Source organism: Bos javanicus, chromosome 12 (assembly GCF_032452875.1).
Source record: "Bos javanicus breed banteng chromosome 12, ARS-OSU_banteng_1.0, whole genome shotgun sequence".
Taxonomy (NCBI): Eukaryota; Metazoa; Chordata; class Mammalia; order Artiodactyla; family Bovidae; genus Bos; species Bos javanicus.
In genome coordinates this window covers 34592479-34599910 of record NC_083879.1, presented here as the reverse complement: position 1 = coordinate 34599910, position 7432 = coordinate 34592479, and positions in this window count along the sequence as shown.

Sequence of the window (7432 nt, the reverse complement as noted above, 5' to 3'; positions counted from 1 at the left end):
ATGGGAATACTACCTTCCAGTGTGGGAGTAGGCCGTCCTCAGCATATAGTTAATAATCTCTAGTTCTTCAAATTGTAGAGGTTATTAATTTTGTATATTTCCTGCTTTAAGACACTTTCCCAGTTTGAGAAGTATTACTTAAGACGTGGGAGTAAGACACTTGCCTTTAAAAACTACTATGTCAGCTCAGGTCAACTTCAGAAAATCCCCGGTTACATTTCTAAGAGCAGCAGAATGTTGCCTTGACAAGCCCTAAGAAGGATACGCGGCCCCTGAGCTGTGAGCATGTGGGGAGCTTCGGACACAGCCAACAGATCCATGACCCCGTGATCACGTGGGCCCCAGGGAAGCAGCGCCACCCACCTGGGGGGTCCTTTCAGGTCCCCACAGCCTTGGGCCACAGTGGGCATCTGGGTGTGTGGCTGGACATCTGTCCATAGCTGGACAGTGGGGACTGAAGCAAAGCACACTTCTTCCTCAGGCAGCCAATTTTTAATGAAGGTTTATTATCCCATTTCATCAGATGTATTTATAATGGCTTTTATCAACTTCTCTACTGTGGGATATTTCAGATATATCCAGATGCAGCTATAAACCTTTGTTTGCATTTAGAATGATTCTCTTGTGCTATATTCTTTGACGTTAATAGTAGATCAGACAGAATGGACATGTTTAAAGCATCTTATGTCTATATGTGCATGCGTGCTCAGTGGTGTCTCACTCTTTGCAACCCCATGGACTGTAGCCCGCCAGGCTCCTCTGTTCATGGGATTCTCCAGGCAAGAATACTACAGTGGGTTGCCATTTCCTCCTCCAGGGGATCTTCCCGACCCAGGGATTGAATCCAGGTCTCTGTATCACCTTCACTGGCAGGCAGTTTCTTTACCACTTAGCTACCTATCGTGCTTAGTCACTCAGTCATGTCCAACTCTTGTGACCCCATAGACTGTAGCCTGCCAGGCTCCTCTGTCCATGGGATTCTCCAGGCAACCAGTTGCCAAATTGGCCTCCAGAAAGACTTTACCAGCTGGCAGTCCCACCAGCAGGGGGTGAGAAGAACCACATTTATTTCTGGATGCACTGGAATCCAGGTGTTCTTCAGGACTTACTAGATATGAGGACATCGTGAAGGACTTTGTGAAGATGCTGCATCCTGTCCCCTCCCCAACCGTGGAAGGACCTCACACAGTGACGTGGGGCAATGGAGCAGGATGAGTAAGATCACGCTAGCTGTGTTCGAGCCCCCACTTCCCACCTCCCACACGGGGCCTGGCAACATGACTTGTCTTCAGGCGTCAGTGTCCTTGAATGTAAAAATGGGTGACAGCAGAGCCTGCATGCGTGAAGAGTTGTGCACATCACCAGGCCCAGCTCCCCACAAATGTTAGCCAGATATTATTCTACCAGGGCCACCTATCCGCCTAGAGCAGCTGCTCTCCTCAGAGGCCCTCGTTGGGGTCTGGGGACATGTGTCAGCCCAGGGCCAACTGCCTTGGGTCACGGGTGACGTGATTCAGCGAATCCTCGGCCGCAAGGCTGGGCAAATGGCAGTATAAGCTCACCTCGGATCTGGGCGTGGAATGTGCAGAGGGTGGCCTGGGGACATTCGGCCCCACTAGGTGATACACAAACAGCTGCAGCATCCGGGGAGCCCAGAGAAGCTGGGTGCAAGGCCAGCTCCACCCGCACAACCCCCGCACAGGGCCTCCTCCAGACCACACAGCCCTTTAGCTCAGGAATCTGGAAGTGGGAGTCGGAGCAAGGAAGCCAGTGAGCAATGAAGGTGAGACAAACAGGTGTACATGTAAGAGAAGCAAGGAGGGCAGTGTGCAGGCTGGACTGTGAGACAGCAGAGGCTGTGCTTCAGGAGAGGAGGGGGGATGGAGAGAGGGAAGCGGGTGCAGGAAGAGGAAGGTTTCCCTCGACAGGGAATCAGGAATCCTAGGAAGGAGCCTTGTGCTCGGCGATGCTCCAGTTTCAGTCTCCAGCAGATCTCTGTCTCGGATCCTCACGAGACTTCTGAAGTCTACTTAAGGTCCTTTTACCTGAGCCGGGTCGATGTTCCTGGCAACCGGAGGAGACCTGACTCGAGCAATTTCAATGTGTATTGACAGTTTTTATTGACTCTTATAAAATATTTCCCTAAGTTAGCTATGCTCTCAATACATAGTTTTTAATGGCTAAATAATGTTTTGTAATATGGATACATTGTATTGTTGCTGTTCAGTTGCTCAGTCCTGTCAGACTCTTTGTGATCCCATGCACTGCAGCACACCAGCCTTCCTTGTCCTTCACTATCTCCCAGAGTTTACTCAAACTCTTGTCCATTGAGTCGGTGATGCCACCCAACCGTGTCATCCTCTATTGTCCCCTTCTCCTCCTGCCCTCAATCTTTCCCACTATCAGGGGGAAAGAGTAGGCTCTTTGCGTGCCACAAAGTCAATTACTGCTAATGCTATTGAAATAAATCCCAGGGTACTGAGAAATGATCTAGGTGATCCAGGAAGAGCTCCAGTGTTCAAGAATCCTTTTACCCACTAGATGTGGCAACACACACATACACACACACACACACACACACACCCCAGAACTGACCATGGAGATATCTAGCATAGTATGCCTTCAAAAACAATTCCTTGGGTGCTGCTTTCCTAACTGAACCCATTACAGATGTTCTTACGAGGACACGGGGCTATTTTCCAGCCTCCATCCCCATGAGTTGTAACTCATGTCATACATAGTCCTACCTGATCTTAGCTGTGGGACAGGGAAATCCAGGCCACCATGGAGTCCAGCTGAGCATTGGACTAGATGCACAGAAACAGCACTTATACCTAAACCCTAAATCTGTCTTTTCTTTCTAACGGATCTCCTAGATTGAAAGAACATAAAGTACCATGTTGTTCTTTCTAAAGCAGAAATGGAATCACCGACGCAACAGACATGAGTTTGAGCAAGCTCTGGGAGTTGGTGATGGACAGGGAGGCCTGGAGTGCTGCAGTCCATGGGGTCGCAAAGGGTGGGACACAACCGAGCAACTGAACTGAACTGAACTGAATGGCATCAGCTCAAAAATTGGCACCAATGCTTGGTAAAACCTCAGGCCAAGAGTGAGGAATGTGGTCACCACCCTCTGTTTCTAGATAGAATATCACTGCTAGTCTTGTGGGTTTGCAGAGTATTTGGGGAAAAAGCCCATCACCCTCCCTCATGCAAACTGCACCCACATGGTAATGTGAAAGGCCTCCTGTTTCTCCTCTTTCCCACCTAAACAGGACAGTCAGCTTTTCCAGCTGGGCTTCTCCCAAGCCACTAAATTCACGCCAGTCCTCCCATGAAATTCCACCCACCCAGTTTTAGCAAATACACAAGGGAGAAAAGCCACAGCGTGATTAAAGCAGCAGGACCATCTCTGAACACGAGGAAGCCCTTCTTTGTGTGCTTTGCCATATTTTTTTCCAGTGATGTAGCTAAATCTCTTATGAGATAAGAGACAACGGCAATGTTCTAGCTCTTATTTAGGGTTACTTAGGAATGATTGTAGTCCCCTTAGGACGAAGGTTAGTTCTGAAAAAACTTGAGATGAAGTGTGTAAAACATGAAGCGTGTTTCACAAATAAAACACTGTCTTTTGCTGGAATGTCAAGTAAATAAAAAGGTTTGGTGAACAGAATACACCAGGCTGTGACAGACACCAGTTCAAGTCCGATCTTCTTGACCCCACGCGAGTCCATCCCCGCTCTGCCATTGCTCTTCTTATCTAAAACGTGGTGTTAGAGATGAGGGACTGCACCCTGCATCTGGGTTAGCTGTACTCTGTATTAGCAACGCCTCCCCCGTTAAGATGAAGAGAAGATGAAGAGAAGTTTGTGATGCACCTGCAATAAAAGTGGTCTTCATGGAGGAAAAAAAGAAAAAGACGACTTTTCCTGCCACCTTACTGAGGGTTTAATTGTTCATGCTACTCCCCTTGCTGAATTACTGCCTGGATGTGTCTCACCTGCCCTTTTTGCTCAGCATGGTGTTTCTTAAGAGGGCTCCCCCAGTGGCTCAAATGGTAAAGAATCTGCCTGCAGTGTGGGAGACTCGGGTTGGATCGCTGGGTCAGGAAGATCCCCTGGAGAAAGACATGGCAACCCACTCCAGTATTCTCGCCTGGGAAATCCCATGGACAGAAGAGCCTGGCAGGCTACAGTCCATGGGGGTCACAAAAGAGTCAGACACAACTGAAGCGACTAGGCACACAAGCATGTGTTTAATAAATAAGCATTTTTAAACATTGTCAACATTTAAAAGTTGGAAGATTTCACGTACCATCCAGGTTTCTGGCTTCTCCTGACTGGAGGGCGATCTGAGGACACGTGCCCCGTGTTCTCAAAGGACCGATGATGCAGGATAGCCCCGACCGGGAGGGCCGCCCCTCTGTATGGGGTCGAGTCGGCTTCAGTTCACGAGAGAACCCCAGAAGTGCATCTGCACATATCACCATCGGCTGTACGCGGGGACCTCGTTGGTGGAGGGCCAGGGACTCTGTGTTTCCCATTCCTTCCCACCTCACCACAAACTTCACAATGAAAGCAGCTTACATCTGAGGGAACAGGTGCTCACAGAGGACAGGTCAGGTCCACTGCCACGGCCCAGCGCCCCGCGGAGAGCGGAGGTAACGTCCATGCCTCACGTGCCAGGACACGTGTCCTGGGGTCAGTGGGGCGGATACTGACCCTGTGAGTCAGGCCCCAACAAGGGTCGTCCCCTGTTTGCTCACCCCAACAGAAGGAGGCTGAGTTCCATTCAAAAGCAAATGTGTGTGTGAAGTGGTCTGCCGTTCCCTTCTCCAGTGGACCACACTTTGTCAGAACTCTCCACCATGACCCATCTGTTTTGGGTGGCCCCACACAGCATGGCTCATAGTTTCACTGAGGGAGACAAGACTGTGGTCCATGTGATCAGATTAGTCAGTTTTCTGTGATTGTGGTTTCCAGTCTTTCTGCCCTCTGGTGGAGAAGGATAAGAGGCTTATGGAAGCTTCCTGATGGGAGAGACTGATTGAGGGGGAAACTGGGTCTTGTTCTCATGGTAGGGGCTATGCTCAATAAATCTTTAATCCAATTTTCCACTGATGGGTGGGACTCTGTTCCCTCCCTGTTGTTTGACCTGAGGCCAAACTATGGTGGAGGTAATGAAGATAATAGTGACCTCCTTCAAAAGGTCCCAAGCTACACTCAAGAGATGAGAATACGAGAGCACCTGACCTGCCTCCTGAGAAATCTGTATGCAGGTCAAGAAGCAACAGTTAGAACTGGACATGGAACAAAAGACTGGTTCCAAATAGGAAAAGGAGTACATCAAGGCTGTATATTGTCACCCTGCTTATTTAGCTTATATGCAGAGTACATCATGAGAAGTGCTGGGCTGGATGAAACACAAGCTGGAATCAAGATTGCAGGGAGAAATGTCAATAACCCCAGATATGCAGATGAAACCACCCTTATGGCAGAAAGTGAAGAAGAACTAAAGAGCCTCTTGATGAAAGTGAAAGAGGAGAGTGAAAAAGCTGGCTTAAAACTCAACATTCAGAAAACAAAGATCATGACATCAGGTCCCATCACTTCATGGAAAATAGATGGGGAAACAGTGAGAGGAAGACTGGAAACAGTGAGAGACTTTATTTTTCTGGGCTCCACAATCACTGCAGATGGTGACTGCAGGCATGACATTAAAAGACGCTTGCTCCTTGGAAGAAAAGTTACAACCAATGTAGATAGCATATTAAAAAGCAGAGACATTACTTTGCCAACAAAGGTCCATCTAGTCAAAGCTATGGTTTTTCCAGTGGTCAGGTATGGATGTGTGAGTTGGACTATAAAGAAAGCTGAGTGCCAAAGAATTGATGCTTTTGAACTGTGATGTTGAAGAAGACTCTTGAGAGTCCCTTGGACAGCAAGGAGATCCAACCAGTCCATCCTAAAGGAATCCTGAATATTCATTGGAAGCTGAAGATGAAACTCCAATACTTTGGCCACCTAATGTGAAAAACTGACTCACTGGAAAAGACCATGATGCTGGTAAAGATTGAAGGCAGGAGGAGAAGGGGACGACAGAGGATGAGATGGTTGGATGGCATCACTGACTCAATGGACATGAGTTTGAGTAAACTCCAGGAGTTGGTGACGGACAGGGAAGCCTGGCGTGCTGCAGTCCATGTTGCCTCAAAGAGTTGGTCATGGCTGAACAACTGAACTGGACTGAATTAACCTTGACCGAGCTAGAGGTCTGGGTATTTGTTTCTATTTCCAGTTTCTGATGTTTGCGCCTAATGCTGGAGCAGTTTTGGAAATGAAATATGACCTCAGGATTGTGTTCACCTCCAATGACTCAGGGTTAGTGGTGGTATAGACTTGGAGGCATGCCCAAGGTGCCTCAGGAATGCTGAGGTGTTTTCCCTTGGCTCCTGACTGATTTCCTTTACCTTATTCCAGTTGACAGCTTTCTTGCCTGCTGCCTGGGTTCCATTTAGGACCATATTTCTATAATGGGCCAGCATCTGTCCCCTCCCCTATGCTTCCATTGTCTCCGTGGTCCCAGCTGGGTCCCTTATCTGGGACTGCTTGACTACCGTCTGGAAATAGCATGACCTGCATTGTGTCTGTTCTCTGTGGCTGCTTCCTCTTGGGCTTTTGAAAAACCCGTGGCCTTTTCCTCCCTATTAGGAGCACACTGAGGAGGCTCTGGATGCTGGCCCAGGAGGTGGGATGGCCAGTATTTATTACTGACCCTTTTGAGTCGGCCTCCACAAGTGTCCTCCTGCCAGTGTCATTGGAGCCATAGAACAAGACCAAGTTTGGTTTGGAAGCAAAGGAAAGCTTTATTGTGTGATCAAAGAAAGAGGGGTTGTGTTATTTCTGCTGTACAGCAAAGCGACTCAGTTACACACGTATGTACATTCCTTTTCACATTCTTTTCCATTACAGTTTGTCACAGGATATGTGAGTGTGTATAGAAATCCTTCTCCACCAGAGGGCAGACAGACTGGAAATCACAATCACAGAAAACTAACCAATCTGATCACATGGACCACAGCCTTGTCTCCCTCAATGAACTATGAGCCATGCCGTGTAGGGCCACCCAAGACAGATGGGTCATGGTGGAGAGTTCTGACAAAACATGGTCCACTGGAGAAGGGAACGGCAAACCACTTCAGTATTCTTGCCTTGAGAACTCCATGAACAGCATGAAAAGGCAAAAAGGTATGACACTGAAAGATGAACTCCCTAGGTCGGTAGCTGCCCAATATGCTACTGGAGATCAGTGGAGAAATAACTCCAGAAAGAATGAAGAGATGGAACCAAAGCAAAAACAACACCCAGTTGTGGATGTGACTGGTGATGGAAGTAAAGTCTGATGCTATAAAGAGCAATTTTGCATAGGAACC